The sequence below is a fragment of the Corvus kubaryi genome, unplaced genomic scaffold (assembly GCF_017639235.1).
Source record: "Corvus kubaryi isolate FWS band 111438036 unplaced genomic scaffold, C.kubaryi_AGA036_p1.0 71, whole genome shotgun sequence".
NCBI lineage: Eukaryota > Metazoa > Chordata > Aves > Passeriformes > Corvidae > Corvus > Corvus kubaryi.
The window spans coordinates 17907351-17923752 of record NW_024582059.1 but is presented as its reverse complement, the minus strand read 5'-3'; positions in this window follow the sequence as shown (position 1 = coordinate 17923752).

The window sequence follows — 16402 nt, the reverse complement described above, 5'->3', positions numbered from 1 at the left end:
TTACCTGCTTAACAGAAATACTGATTAATGTTTTGGACACAGAGAACAAAAGTGAGCACAAGGGCTGACTGACTCAAGTGAGTCAAGGTCAAGTTATATAATAATAAATAACTTATGTATCACATATCAAAAACTATCTGGACCTCAGATCACAGAAATTTGCTATGGGAAAAGATATTTGAGGTTATCAGTTGTCTCTTGCTTAGTTATGTGCCTTCACTTCTCATCCTCCATCTCAGCTCTACTTCCATCTAAAACCTTCTGCCTGTGTCTTTATACACTTCCCCTGCACCAGATTCACATTTCTGACACTCCACAGGACTCTTCTACAGAAAGACAGCTCAGTTGTACAAAGGAAGCATTACTGGGAAACAAGGATGGGAGGAATAGAGCTTAATCCAGCTTCCAACCCTGTTTCTCCATTCTCCCATGGGGCAATGCCAACCCACAGCTCTGCCCATGCATGGAGTTTGGAAAGGCAGTCACAATGCCACAAGGGGTGCCACGGCTGCTGATTGTCTGTTCCTCAACCTTAAATGTTTATATATGACAGAATTAAGAAAGACTTAGATAGGACCTGTTCTACTCTTGTTCCCTTTCCATGTACCTTGGTATGACAAGAAAATGTTGGGAACTGTTGGACAGAAAGAGGTATACTGGTGTAGGACTGAAGGTCCCACTGAAGTCAGCAGCTGTCACATGTGCAGTGCTGAGCTGAGCCCAGAAGCCAACCTGACAACAACAAATGCATTCCGAGCACTTGGACGCACGTAGAGTTTGAATGTACTGAGCTGCTGATTTATAACTGTCCTTTCAGCTGGAAGACTTGTACATACACCTTTCCAGAAAACACTTTTGCAAGTTTAGCTAGTGTACTGCATGCAGCTTGTATTAACTTGGTTTGCTGACTTCAGTGACCTTCACAGAAACAGACAGTTCCTCACAGTGAAGCAAAACCATTTTGTATCTCCTTTTCAATTACCTGCTGCTATTACTCTAAGTAATTAAATTCTACTCATTATTCCTAACAATTAACCCATGGAAAACAGTGAAATAGGATCTATAAAATAACACTGAAACACCATATATTTAAGCAATGAAGCCTGTGGCTGGAGCTGGAATTTTGGTCAAGTTGGGGTCTGATGTTTTAGTCTACAGCATTACAGAAATGGTAAACTGCAAGTTTAGACCCAGCATTAAAACCTGACATAGCGTGGTTCACATGATAGCAAAGATGTAACAATCCGCTCCCTTGTACAGAGATGTATTTTATGGAATTTATCCAAATGCCAAGAACTGACAAGAACAGGAATATTGTTTTTTCCTCTTTTTTGTTTATATACTTGCTTTGTAAATTCAGATAGGGAGATTACATTCAGGGCTTTGAAAGAAACAGTTTTCCCAATCCCGTGTCCAAATTTATCAATTAAATATTGACTGTTGAGACACTGAATTCTTTTAAGGAAGAAAGCAAGCAACTCTTCCTCACCCCTTTTTTCATTCTGGAGGGAAGATGTACTCTCTTCCAGGCTGTTCCTCCAGAAGAATTTATTTCTACAGATTGCAGTAAATATTTTGCTTATACACTTTTATTTAGTAATTTTTTTTAAATTGGCACCAGCCCAGAGATGAATATCATGGAAGTGTCATTAAGTTTGTAGGATAAAGCCACCCCACTGCACTTGGAACTTAGAAAACCCACACTTATGTCTCTTGTCCTACAAGCCTAATTTTCAGCCTCTTGATATAGGAATTATTTCCTTTCTTACCTAAAACATTTATATACCAAATAGTTTTTACAATCATTCTCAGTTTGCAGGCAGTTGGTTAAAATATTTTACTGGGTTTTGTTGACATTGAGTGAGAGCATATTCTTGCTATTTCTTCACTGGCTGACAATAATTTGTAGCCAGGTTTCTGGTGTAAATACTATATTTAGGAGTCTGCTACCTCTGTGAAGGTTCCTAGCAGAACACCTGTGGAACTGAATTTCTTACCTGAAGAGGATGGGAGAAACAGTTGAAACAGTCAGATTTTATTTTTTGCAAGCGTAGATATCATTTCATAGTTACTTACTTCTTTAACCAACTGGATAATGCCTTCTTATTTCTTTAACCAACAGGATAAGTGTAACTGGAAGAAAATTAATGTGTCCTCTGCTGTGTTCCTCTGAAAGATTAGGTTCCTAATGGAATGCAGCATTTCAAGGAGCCTGCACATGCTGGAACATTCTGATTTTATTTCACTACATCTGAAGGCTTACTTGAATATAACCCAACATAGTCTTCAGTGATCTCAGACCAGTCAAAACATTGCCAAGTAATTGTTGATCATAAGTGACCAGATAAAGAACACTTATGTTTGACAAGTTTGTGTGGTTATCACCTGAAAAAATGTGCTGAGGAAAAAGAGCTTAGGGAATTCAGCAGCACAGTGGTTGAAATTGGAAAGCCCTCTAAGATTTTCATTGTTTTCAAAAGTAACTAGGCAACTCTTTGAGCAGACATGAAATTATTCATTTGCAGTCCCCAAATTCCCAGAAAATTATCCCCTTTCCACTCTCCATTTGGATGACAGTACAGTGCAGAAGAAACAAGACTGTTTGCCTGATGGGCTATATGTTGTTATTCACACATATCCAGAAATAATGGAACGAGTCCCTCAAACTTTCAAAAAATAATTTTCATCCAACAGAGACCTAAACTACGAAAAATTTCACCCAGCAGCCAGAAGTTTTTAGAAAGTTACGAGCTGCTGAAAATGGGGATAGCATGGCAAACGTCACACAGCCTGAGCAGTAGCAGTCATTTTCTCTCCTACTGTAATATGTAGCCGTATAATTTATTCATGTTCCAAAATACATTAGGTAAAAGGAATGAATTCCTAGTGTTGGTAGACTTAACTCAAGTCCTCTAAAAGTCAATGCAGTTTCTCATGTGTAAGATTAAAGGGGGGGGTGGGGGGTGGGGTGTGCCTCAATTAATTGTTTTCCAGTTGCACTAAATGAGCAAGACTCCATTTTGGTTGGAAATACAAAGTGCTTGTCAAAATGCCAGTTCCTACTGAATTTCAGCTTCCTGCCCTGGGAAAACAATCCTTAATAGCTTCCCCCTCCCTCCATTGACTAGCTCTCTTCATACTTTCTCTGCCTTTTGAAAAAATTATGGAAATTCCTAAGAATAAAAATGCTTGCCTGCAAAGTATATTGTTTTAATTTAATTCTTCAGAGAGGGGAGCTCTTCAGAAATTAAAACATACTCCTTTCTAGCTATTGAGCTGCAGTGCCTCCTTCTGCTTTTTTTGTGATCATCTTCCCTTTTCATACTGAAGTGAGTTCCTTTTGTTGTTCATTTCTCAGAATTCCATGGCTTGAATTTTTGTTGGTTTGTTTTTTACATAGAAATTAGATTTTTTCCCCCCTATATACAAATCTGTATACATAGGATCAGAATCAGGGCAGGGTATGTATTTAATTATCCAGTGATATCTTATCCTTGGAACATTAATGGGTAAAGACAAAACTTACTTTCACCAAAAAAAAGTTAAGCCCCTAACGTATTTAAATCATTTAGAGTTAATAGGCAGCATTCACTGCAAAGTTTGTTTTATACTACCTTTTTTTTCTTGAAACCATCAGAAATTTCTGTTTTACAGTAAGGATTGCAGTCTGTTCTAAGCAGGCCAGGACTTCCAAAGCATTATTTAAATGCCTCAGCTGAATACCAGCATTCTTTCATCCCATTTCACACACTGAAGTACCAAAAGGGTAAATAACTTGCAATATCATTTTTGACTGACTTGACTTTGAAAAAGGCACAATCTACACAAACAACTGAGCAGTTGTTAGGTGCTTAACTGGATCTCTAAATGATCCCATCTGCTAGTCTGCTAATGCTGATAATGATTATAAACACCTCAGTTCATCATATTAATGAGTTATAGCCAATAGAAAAGGACAAAATATATAACTTTTCCACAAACTTAGTTAAATGTCAAGGTTTTTAAAGGCCTAGTTAGCAAGTATATTAGATGAGATATGTCAGTTTCCCAATTTACGACTCTGACTTGTCTCTTGTGATTCCTTATAGCCTCTAGCCATTCTCCTCTTACCTGAGGCATTCTCTGGCAAAAACCTGATGCTTCCAGTCATTCTGCATTCTTGTGTTCCTTCAAAAATAATTGGACAGGCACCTCTCCATAAACAATCATCATTAGTCACATAAGGTACACAGATAAGAATACCATACAAATAAGTTTCAATAGAATGTCTTGAGCCAAATAATAATAATAATTTGGCCAGCATGCTAAAAATGTGATTGACAGGGAGTTAATGCACTTAACACTTTTCCAGCAGGCTGTTAAAATTAGTTCCTTGATGCTCAAAAAGTCCTGCTCCCAGAAAAGTGACACCGACATTGACCAGTGAGTTTGTTGCTGTTCAGTAACCTGCTCCATTTCCAGACTATATGATTAAAGTCATTATGGGAACTGTCAGGAGGAGGGAAAAAAATGAAAACTGTCATAAGAAGCAACTGTTGGAAATCTTGGGATTTTTTTTTTTATAATGCTAAACTATTTTAAAATATTGTCTGTAATTTTAATATCAGAATATCCAGCCATATAATAAGGATCCATATAATAAAATAAATCCTTTGAGGTTACACATAAAATGGTATATATGGACATTTTTATTATATATATAGCAGGAAGAAAATTAATCATAAATTTCATTCTACATGAAAGGAGTGAATTAGCTTACAAAGAAAAGGATTCTTATTTTAAAATTTACTATCAGATTTAAATCCTCTAAATTAAATAAATAAAATAGAGGGTGGGGGGACGAAAAAAAAGGAATCATAATCGGAAGAATTTTGCTTTTTAAATAAAAGCCTGTCAACAATGTAATGCTTTCTCACATCAATCCTACAGAGCCAATAAGGTGAATGTGAATGTGCTAAATTAAAAAGTTAAAAATATCCTAATTTCAACTTGCAACTTTTGTAAATTAATTTTAATACTTGATGCAATTATATAGGATAATTTTACAGAATATTTTATGCTCTTATATACCCACTAAATTCTGGTTTTGCCGACCCACCAATTGCACCGTAAATTGTTGTTAGTTATATAGAGATTGCAATACCTGTCCTGTGTTGCTCAGACATAAATTATAGTATATGTCTTGGATTGAAAATTGATTTGACAAATTTGCAAATACTTAAAATGTTTAAAGATCAGGAGGTTTTACATTTCAACATAAAGATCTGACCCTTTCCTTACTTACGTTTAAAAATATTTTTACAGATCCAAGAAGGTGCTTAAGACGATAGTGTCTTTTATACAATAATACCAACACTATAATTATCTTATATTTATTTTTCTTTTCTCACCTGCTATGCCTAGGTTTTGACATTAAGGATATTGCTTTTGATATTTTCAGCATTAAAAACCACTTTATGCTTTGGTTCCATTTTACTCCCAGTCAAAAAGATCAGAAAAAGCTCAAGTCACACAGTGAGAAACTTTATCCACTGAATGAGACATTATCCATTCCACCAGACTACAAATCAAAGAGTATCTCTTAGGCTGCTTAAAAATTCATTTTAAAATCTGATCCTGATTGTACTTTTATGGTAATTTCATACCATCAATCATCCTTTTACCTTTAGTCTCTAGGTCCAGTGCTTTCCCCATAGATCTCATTCTCTCTAGCTCATTATAATTCTTTAGGTGAGAAAACAGGGTAAGAAACCTTAACAGAAAATGAGAGAAAGATGTAAATTTCTTGAGGAAAGTCAGGTTCACTAAGAAGCACAGCTAATGATATGTTCTGATCTAGGATTTTTTTTTAAATTGAAAGATGGAGGGGGATAGAATAGAGTGAAAAACACATTTTCCATGCAAATAATGTGTTTGTAATCTGCATTCTAACTCAACAATATCATTTGTACAACCAAGCTGTCAAAATATCTTCTTAGATGGAGTTCCTTAAAAAAAAAAAAAGAAAAAGATTTTCATATTTCCACCGAACTTTTCCTAATTAAGTGCTGAACTTCCTACAGTTCTGCACTTTCCATTACAACAAAGGCTGACCCATCTTTGCTAATACTATAGATTATGTGAATTGCAGTAATTAGGAGATGGAACTAACTGAGGAGTGCTAGAAACATACTGATCAAAACTCCTTTCTTACACCTAAAACTTAAGCTACAATATTATGTCAAATGAACATAAAACCTTGTTGGTGTGTTCAGCAGTACTGGTGCCTTCATCAAGCTGATCACAGGAAGGGAAAGCTGCTCTGTGTTGTTCTACCAGTTCTTTGTGGCAGCTACAATTCTTGGAAATCATCAAAATCTGGTCTACTTATAGTGGCTTCTACAAGAGCCACACTTTCCCAGAAGTCAGTATTATAGTTTCACTCTTTTCCTTTGAATCCTGACCATAATGCCTTTTTTACAGCATTGGGAGATATGAGAAATAATGAAACCACTATTCAAGACATCTGGGCTGGAAGAAAAACTATCATTAACCACAAGGGAAAAGAAGGATTTTTTCCAGTACTGTGGGCTCATCCATGTTACAGTTCCTAATGTCTTTAACAAAATGTAGCCATAAACCACTGAATTCTGGTAATAGCAATAATCCCTCCAAAATGGTTTGTTACCAGCAGTTAGTGACCAGTTTCTTAGTTAATGGCCTGAGGGGAAAGGCTTTAAGAAATCTGTATGCACTGTTTCCTCTCAGGCAATTTAACTGGCTGCATTACACTGTATTTTCATTGAGCTTCTTAACATTTGTACTCTGATAAAATTCTAGTCAGGGAAGGGAATGAGGCAGTGGTGGAGTATGTCATCACTCTACTTTGTAAGAGAAACATTAAAAAATTCCTAATCTGAATAATGTTAGGACTTGGTTCTGATGGTAATAATAAATGTTAAAGTCTTTAAATATCATGTAAAATTAAGATTAATTAGCAACTTTATCTGAAGAAAGATGAAAGAGTCTTCAGCTTTATGGTATGATACAATGCCCTTGAAACAATCAGGGAATACAAGAAAAAACATTATGTGCTTTCATGCAAAATCAAAATGCTAATCTGACATGCTCATTTATTTTCATAAACCGAGTAAAAATAGTACCTTATTTGGAGGAGTATCACACTCTAGCATGATACTTGATAATATTAAAAAGTTAATAAAACATGAGTATAGGAGGGCACATAAAGCAATTAATATACAGTTTACATTTGTATTTTACTGAGTTAATACATTGTTTCACAAAGTGTTTGCAACTATGTCACTGATGTACTGACTTACACAAGTGGGAATTTTTTTTGAATATACATGCTTTATCCATACTTTATAAAAAACATTTTCAGTAGATGAAAATATTGTACAGCACAGTGCTCTATTAAAAGGTAAAACAAGAATATTCCTTCACTATTTTAGTTGTGTAACAAGCTGGAAGTCAGTCAAATCCATAAACAACCCTATGCTGATTCCTCTGCCTGCTCCGCAACTCACTGGGCTTAAATGGCATCTCTTCATTTTTTGCTCACATGGGTAAAAAAACTCATTAATCACAAAGATTTTCCCAAGTATGGCAATAAAGTCAAAGGAATGATTGGCATTACACAGAACACTCTGTAAAATACACACAGGAATATAGCCTCTCATTAGGCACAGCATATTAAAAAAAATCCGAAACAAAATACTGTACGTCTTTGCTTGCACTATATAGGATGCAGGAATGAGAAGGAAAAGAACCACATGTAGGGAAGTGGGGGTGAATGGAGAGAATGTGAGGGTTCTGGAATCCCTGCAGGAATAGAAGGAATCAGCTCTGGGGAACTCTGACAACCTGCCTTACGCTTTGGGGAAGGGCTGTAGATGGCCCAATCCCAAGAGAAGCTGCTTTGGTGCAGAACACTGATGTGAGGGCTTGTTGGGACAGAATCATCCTGTTTGTGCATGGCCTGTGTGAGGCCCTTGAGCAGTTGGTGCCACTACCCAGCCACATCATAAGGGGTAAGACTTAGTGAAAATGGCTTTTTCATGAATCTTGCTTTTCATTATAGTGATATTGGAGCATTTTTTGCTGTCAGGTCCCAGTTCAAGTCTCTCTACCACCCACTGCAAGGAGGATCCTATTCCCAGTAATTTGGGATCTACCACAGCTATTATATGGAGTAGACCAATTTCACAAAACTATCAGTGGTTTAAAAGAGCATGCTTGTGCTGAGGTGGGCTCATTCTAACTGTGTCATCTAACTCTAAAGTCAACTGAATTATGAAAAGTAGAATGAACTATAGCACAGCCAAATATTTAGAAATAAACAGACATGGTGCTCATTGAAAATGTACCACTCATGCAGTTAGCTCACAGACACTCACAGAGACCACTTATTTACTTGAGACACTCACAGAGCATCTTAAGTAAATAAGTAGTGGTAATAAACAGCATTAAAAATTACTGAAGTGGAACTATTAGGTAACAACCCTGGAATTTTAACATGGTTATGTGGAAATGGGAAAGGGACAAAGAAAACTAGCAAGAAATGGAGAGAAGGGCTTATAATTTGAGAGCAGAGATAAAGGTTGTCTTGGGAAGGAAAGGCTGAATACACTTGGGAAAGGCCCTCATCCAGAAAGATACTTATTTTAAAGAGTAGACTTCATGTCACATTTACAATTTAGAATTACAAGCTGAAACTTAATTCTTTAATAACAAAATAGTAACTGCACTTTTTTTTTTTTCTGTGTGTGTTATATGTAAGAGGAGCTTGAAAACCTTTTGGTTTTTTTGTGGTTTTCATGGCCTTCTTAATCCTCAAAATATCAGATGTTAATTCCAGTTTTGCTGGAGGACATTTTTACGGATGTACCTCCTATACGTACCTTAATTGAACTGATAAGAGAGAAGGGACTGAACATTTAATAATACATTCTTCCTTCAAAAAATTAATGAAACAAGAGTATGAAACATTAATGGAATTACTTCATATTAAACTATCCAGAGAAAGTGCTAAACATAAAGGGTCTCGTCACTGAGGTGACGGTATAGGTTAAGTGCTCTGTTTGGATGGAAGGGGATTGGAGCAATCTGGGCTCCCCTGGACATTGTTTCATCTCTCACACCTACAAGGGGCTGAGCTGTTAGTCACTTGTCTGAGGCCAGGCAAGGTTTCAAAACATCAAACTGAAGACTAGTTCCTTTGAGCTGAGGGACACCTCAGTTCAAAAGCTGAGCACAGGAAGGAAAAGAAGAGTGGACTAAAAGCAAGAGAAAGAGATGAGAGAGAAGAAAGGGAATTTCTTGGCATCAGAGCTGGCTTGGTGCTGTCTGATTTGAATATTTTGAAAGCAGATTTACTTCAATTTGGATCACCTCTCTTAAAAATAAAACAGTTGTTGTTCATGTTGGGTACAAAGACACCCAGAAGCTGGGACATTTCTCTTTCGGCTGTAGAAATCTAAGAGCCATTGTAAAATCCTGATTCTGCTATGACTTTTAATGCAGCGACATTCATTTCACACTGAGCTGACAACAGAAGACATCTGATATAGGAAAAGTTCCTACCTCTGAGAGCCTCCCAGAAAGAGTTGGACTGGCAATAGCAATTTGATTTCTAGATAATTTTCTTACACTGATGATGAAGCAAGAGCTGATGACTGAAGTTGGAATTTGAAGAAATTGCAGCTGGTGGCTTTTGTGTTTAATGGTATTGTGGCAATTTACAAGTTGCCAGGTACACAACTAAACAAGTTTACTTCTTCAAAGCATTTTGTCATTAGGATGACTGTATTCCTTACCAGTTGTTGTGCAGGAAGTTGTTAGCTCAGGAAGACTGGCAGACAAGTGCCCTGCTGGTGCCAAACCAGTGATTCTTTGCTTACTTGGTTTGTTCCTGTCATTCTCCAAAGAACTCTCAACTTGTTTCACTTCCCAATGTTTTATTTAAATCTCAGTGAGATAGTGGAGCATGGAAAAAGACCTCCTGTTTCATGGCTGAGCCTCCTTTCAAACCTGCAGGCTCAAACAGAATTGCATAGTGTTATGTGACCCTTTGCACTGCCTGTTCTGTCAAAGCTTTGGCCACATCCTGCCCAAGTGGTCAGTGATGAAGAGAGCTCTGCCATGATTTCTGCAGGATTAGCAATGGTATGAAAATACAGGTATTCCATAAAAAAAAAAAAAAAAAAGAAACAGAGAAACACACAACAAGTTGGTTTTCTTTAAAATCTTTTTCTACTTTACTCCTCATGCTAATACATTTGTGACAAATATTATTTTCCCAGATGACATTTGTACAGTCGGTCTATAGGAAATGTCAGCCAGAGAAAAAAAAATCCTGCATTAATCTGCATTCTGAAAGACTTCTCATTATTTCTCATCCAAACTAGGAGCTTACTAAATAAAAAAAATAGAATACAAATGATTAAATAATGCAATTAAGCTCATATGGAGTTAGAGCTGTCCAGAAATAGCAGGGAAAACTACACACCATATTTATGGGTGTATATATGATTTATAAAAGAAAAAAATGATGGGGTATTGATTTTATGCACACTTTATATTCTTATCACTCAAATCATGTAGTAAAAAACAAAAGATCAATTAAGGTGATACTGTGCTATGGAACAATGTATAGTGATGAGTCCAATGTAATCTGTCACAGGTCATCTTTATGGATCCTTTCAAAACAAATTTCTATATGGGAACTGCAGTGGGGACAAAAAGGAAAGTTCAAAAATATCTCCAATGTATGAGATTTTAAAAATGAATGAGGGTGACTTAATCTTTTAAGCAGATTAGATTACACCTAATGTCTACAAGCAATTATTTCCCAAATTTTTGTTCTGAAAAGTGGGACAATGAGCAATCATTCCTTGACGACTTTCTTCATACTAGTAATGATTATCACAGCCTCCAGGTACTCATCTTTTATCAACTCTTTCTAGTTTATGTCAGCCTTTCTCTTACAAAAACTATTCCCTACCCTCAGTTTTCTCGATGATTCTGCAGAGATCCAAGGATGGCCCCTCAGGGGGAATGTCATGGAGAACAGGGAACTCTGTCCTAGTCCCCTAAAAAATGATGAATGCCCACTATGCCTGTCCAGTCCAGCCTTGTCTTAGGAATATAAAACTAGGTGGTTTCATAAATGTTCTGGTCCAGAAACTGAAGCACAGTATGACACATTAAACAGTCTCTGTGCAATTTTCTTTAGCAAGACAAATTACTGTAATTAAAGGGATTTTCTTCATCTATTATTTTAACAAGGAAGGTTCAGAAAGTTCCTGATACCAAAATCAAAAAGGGTCCTAGGGCAAGAAGAAACATTCTTTTGACTATCATAAACAATGCCATTTAAGCTTAGAGCAGAGAACAGAAGATACCCAGTTCAAGGGGTTAAACTCATCCCCTTGGGGACAAGGAGATGTGTGACCTGGATGGCCACGTAGAGGAAAGAGTCCTTATAGTTTGGAAACTAGAAAGAAAGTAATTGCACAGCAGCTATTGACAGAACAGAATAAGTAACTTTGTGTAAATCATTTCAAATAAATTAGAAAACATCTGCACGTGGACAAGTGGCATTTATCTAAATGTTAGAGGCCCTTTCTTAAGTCAAGCTGTGAAGTTCATGCAGTCATAAAACACCAAGAAATGAGTCTGGGATAAAAGCCTTTCATATAGATGAGATTTTTTAATTAATTATTTTTAAGTTAACAAAATCAGTCAAATTTGAAATTCAGATAATTTTATATTTAATCCTGAGTCCATTAAACAAGTAAACATCCATGAAACTCAATACAATTGCAGGAACTAATAACATAGAGAATATCTAAGGAAGGAGAAATCAGCTCTTTCGCTAACAGGCTACAGATTATGAGAAATAGTCTTAATTTTAAATAATTTGAAGGGGTTTTGATGCTACAGTAGGGAGCAATCAAGTTGTAAGACACAATTTTCTCTGCCTTCCAAAGGGTCCCTCTTTATCTTCTGTATCCTGCTCAGATTTGCAAGTCAGATCTGACTACAGCACCCTATTTTCAACCAGTCCCTTATATCCTGTTGGTCTTCAGCCTCCTGAGAGTATTTTTATTCTATCCTAGTGTTAAGGACTTTAGAGAGAGCATTTGGGAAGTTGTATTAAATTATAATTTGTTTCTTCATAATTCGTTATATTGTTGACATGCCAAAAGAAAGTTGGAAATTACTCACAGGTATTTATAAAGTGAATTACCTTTTTAACATACAAATAGGCATCACTAGCAATGAAAGCCTCTCCTTTTGATGATTTTTGCCTTTTCTTTTATACCCCTGTTATACCTTTTTTCAACTTCTGTATTCATAGTGCTTTTTGCCTACATTCTTGGACTTGTTTGTTCAGCTAGGAGACTAAACATTTTAGAAGCTTTGTAAGTAAGGGTTAGTGTGCCCCAGACCCCAAGGTCCTCTCCAGAGCACATTCTGTAAACTGAGATAGAACCATCCAGGGGAAGGTTCCTTGGAGAGGGGGGCTCATTCTAGCCTCTCATTGAGGAATTTTTGATAGATATGCTAATTAGTAAGACCTATAACGTTAGACCCGATCTTTTGGGGGTGTGCATTGTGGGGTTCATGATGGTGTGCATTTCGGTGCATTCAACCTAGATGTAGTGCACCTAAAGATCCTTAAAATAAATACCAAAGTAAAATCCCTTTTTCCCCTTCTAACCGTGTTTGACTCTTAAGACCAGGAAAAGACATCACCTTATGTACCAAATCATGAGCAACACACCCAGAACATTTTAGACATCTCAGGAAAGTGCTTCAAAAGTCTCTGCTCTACAAAGACTATAAGAGTCTGACACAGAGAGTGAACTCTGCTGAGAAGAGCAGCAAAAGTGCTGCTTGTAATTGTGAGGGCAACTTTGCTCCTAAAAACAAGTAAAGCAGAAGGCACTGAAGTTACTCACGTGGAGTTGCAAAGGTCCAGGTGTGCGTGTGATGCACAGCCCCAGTAGCTCCTCTGCTCCACAGCCATGGCAGCAATGTCAATAATGGACAGCCAGTCCTACGTGTCTGAGAATCCACAGAAGAGAATGCTCTGAAGAGTCTTGACAAGCAGTGCCCTGGGAGTTACTTTGCTTTCAAGAGGCTGACTGCATTCTTTGTGCTTTTGGCAGCATCACTAAAAAAAAGAAAAACTAAAAAAAAAGCATTCTTGGATCTCAATTTTGTTTTCTATTGTTGAAAATTATTTCTGAAACCAAAAGAATACAGTCTTGCATCTGCTAGACGGGAACTACAATGTTAAAAAGATCAAAAACTTTTTTTGGGCTGGTAAACTGAGCAAACACAGTATGCAAGTTAAAGAGAAAACATCTATAGAAACTATGCTTTTAGACATCAGATTTTTGAGAGAGGCCATGTCTTAGTGTAAAAGAAATTCAACATACTTTTCCGTCAAGTTTTTTTAATAAATTTTAAATTCTCTGTGCATATTTTGCAGTAAATTCAAAATTTAACTCAAATTTGAAAAGCATAGGTAGCTTGTTTCTGTGATACATCTCCCCCCTACCTTTTTTTTTCTTTTTATCTGTTTCTCCTGTTGACAAAAAGTCAACAACTCTCAGTGTAGTATTTTTCTAGTGTCACAAATGTGACCTTGATCACCCCTTCTTCTGTTAAGTCTTCAGAACATTCTTGTCACAGCCAGCCATACTTTTCCAGAATAATACCAAACAGCTTGAGAATTTATTCAGTCTTCAGTTCTAACTATATCTTTTTCTGCTCCCTCTGATCAATCTGTCTTGGGTGCTGTTTTACCCTGGTGTATTGTTTTCTTTCCTGCCCATATTTCTGAACAAGTCTATTTAGATAGTCTGTTTCATCAATTTTAACATCAAACTCTATCATTACCTGTTTTGCCTTAAGAAAAAATAAACTTTGTGGAATCCCATAACATCGTAACTTCAGAGCAGCTGTCTACCTAGTAAAATAAAGACGTAACTTCATTATCATGTGTCAGCATCCCTGGTTAGCTAAACTCAGCTAGCACTGGAAACAATAGCCCAACAAAGAAGGGTGCAGCATGAGCTTTGCGAGGCAGGACTGCACAGGATCCTTGGGAGCACTGCACTTGGTTGTGCAAAGCCAGCACAGCCCTTGATCTGACCACAGGAAATAAGGAGCTGCTCTTTCATGAGGGCCTTATTCAGTGCTCTAGACTGGAAACTTCTTTCTTCCTGATTGCATTTAATTCATACACTGTCTCTGCCACTGCTGATCCCACCTACTGTCCTGAAACAAAAGCACGAGCTGTGAGTGTGGTCAAATACTTTTTTAATAATTATTTTTAGCTCAAAATAACACAGTGCAGTATCATAATTTTTTTACTAAAACATTTTCTGCACCGTTTAAGTAACATCACTTATTTATCCTCATAAGAGGATAAATACACCTGCCAAATCAGGCAGAAACAGCCTTCCTCTCTTTATAACATTTCTCTCACCTATACAAAGGCATATGACATCTCAGTGCAGAACTATGACACAGTCTTCCCTGTCTGGATGTTTCCTTCTCACTCTTCTGTCTACTGGTTTACACTCTGAAATAGTTCTTTGTAGTCTTTACCCCTTTTCAAAGCCAGACACAGTTCTATGGTGGAGCACTAAGCTTTTCCTTTTTTTTTTTTTTTTCTCAGTTGACTATTTGTTACTGCATTTTAAAGTGCTGTTCAAATCTGGAACACGATACACTGATGAGCTGCTATTAATATGTGCATATAAAAATACAAATATATTTATATATGCTAATCCATTTAGAACACCCCTTATTTAGGAAATGCATTATTAATTATGATCTCAATAACTGCAGAACAACTAAAAACCAATGCACTATGAATAATTCTGAAAGTAAAAATATTCTACTTCCTAAACATATTTGTTAACAGCTATAAACTCTGAAACATCTGTTTTCCTGACTTTCCTTATTTAGAGAATAATTCTGAAAATCTCATTGATTTCATTGTTTTTCTATTTCCATCACATGATACAAGAAGTGAAAGGAGGTCATAGGCCATGTTCTCAGCTTGTGAAAAATGGCATGGCTAAGTGAGAGATCCTTTATGCTAGCTGAGAATCTAGCCTCACATTTCTAAACATTACTCATTTACTATTTAAAATGTATTTTTGATTTAAAGGGTATAAACCAATGAAATTTGGAATATATAGATGGGAAGCTGTGATGCATACTGCCTGTAATTACAAAAATGAAGGTCTGATTAATACCTAATATTAGATTTTGCTAAGATAATTTATGTTCCTAATAGACAAAAGAAACACAAACAATTTCTTATCTGCACTTTAGAATGGGGCCTAATACAATGCTACATGGGAGTTATTTTTTGCAGTGGAATTTTTACAAGAAAGCATGGAGGGAATTCACTGGAGAGGAGACGCTGACATACTACATTGAAGGCTGAAATAGTCAAGCTAAGAAGAAGCTTTGTGTAGGGTTCATAAAGTAGTGGTGAGGGGACAAATTAGATGTAACACATTCAAAAAATTCTTGGAAATTGGGAATAGATGAGTCAAAGTGGAGAGGAAGTTTTAAACACAGAGAAGCATCCAAATATGCAGAGAAGAAAATCACACTGAAGGTTGGACTGATTTCAGTGACATGAAATTTAAAACTACAGAGCACAAAATAACCTATTTAGGGACTAAACGTGGGGAATGTTTCTGCAAGATCAAGTTCAACTTCTGAGTAAGTTCAATTTTCGGAATTACTGTTAAGTAAATATCTAAAGCCTGGAAAAAGAGGAAATCCATGGCAAGTTTTAGTGACAGTTTCAGAGCCATGAAGTCTAGGGCATGTTATGCAGGTGAACAAGTTCCTTCCACATGGAACAGGATTCTAACTGGGATCTAATTCAAGATCTTGGACTAAAAGCGTTTTATCAGTGTCACATTATTTATACTTTTCTAAGTCACCTTCAGTTTAGCTAATCTCTTCCATGGCAGGAAGAGACTGGTTATGTCTGCATTTGCTATCTTGTCCCATTTCCTATGGTGCTCTGGCAGTTAATACCATGCCAAGGCATAGGATTTGTAGGGCTTGCTTTGACTTTATCCCTGGCAAAACAGGTCTGAGGAACTGGGCTGAGTAGTCACTGCTTTTAATCTTCAAATCTGGCTACTGCGATTGTTCTTTATCAGTGTCATAATTTAAAATTTTTAGATCTAATTCCCCTACCAGCCATAACTGATCATATTCTATAGCTAATAACATATAGCGGCATGAAGTTTTTTGCCACACAAAAATCTTATGGGGATTCTTAAACAAATCCTCTGTTCTCCTATAAGTCCACCTGCTCTGCTGGAATTTCCATCTCAGAAAAAAAGTTCCT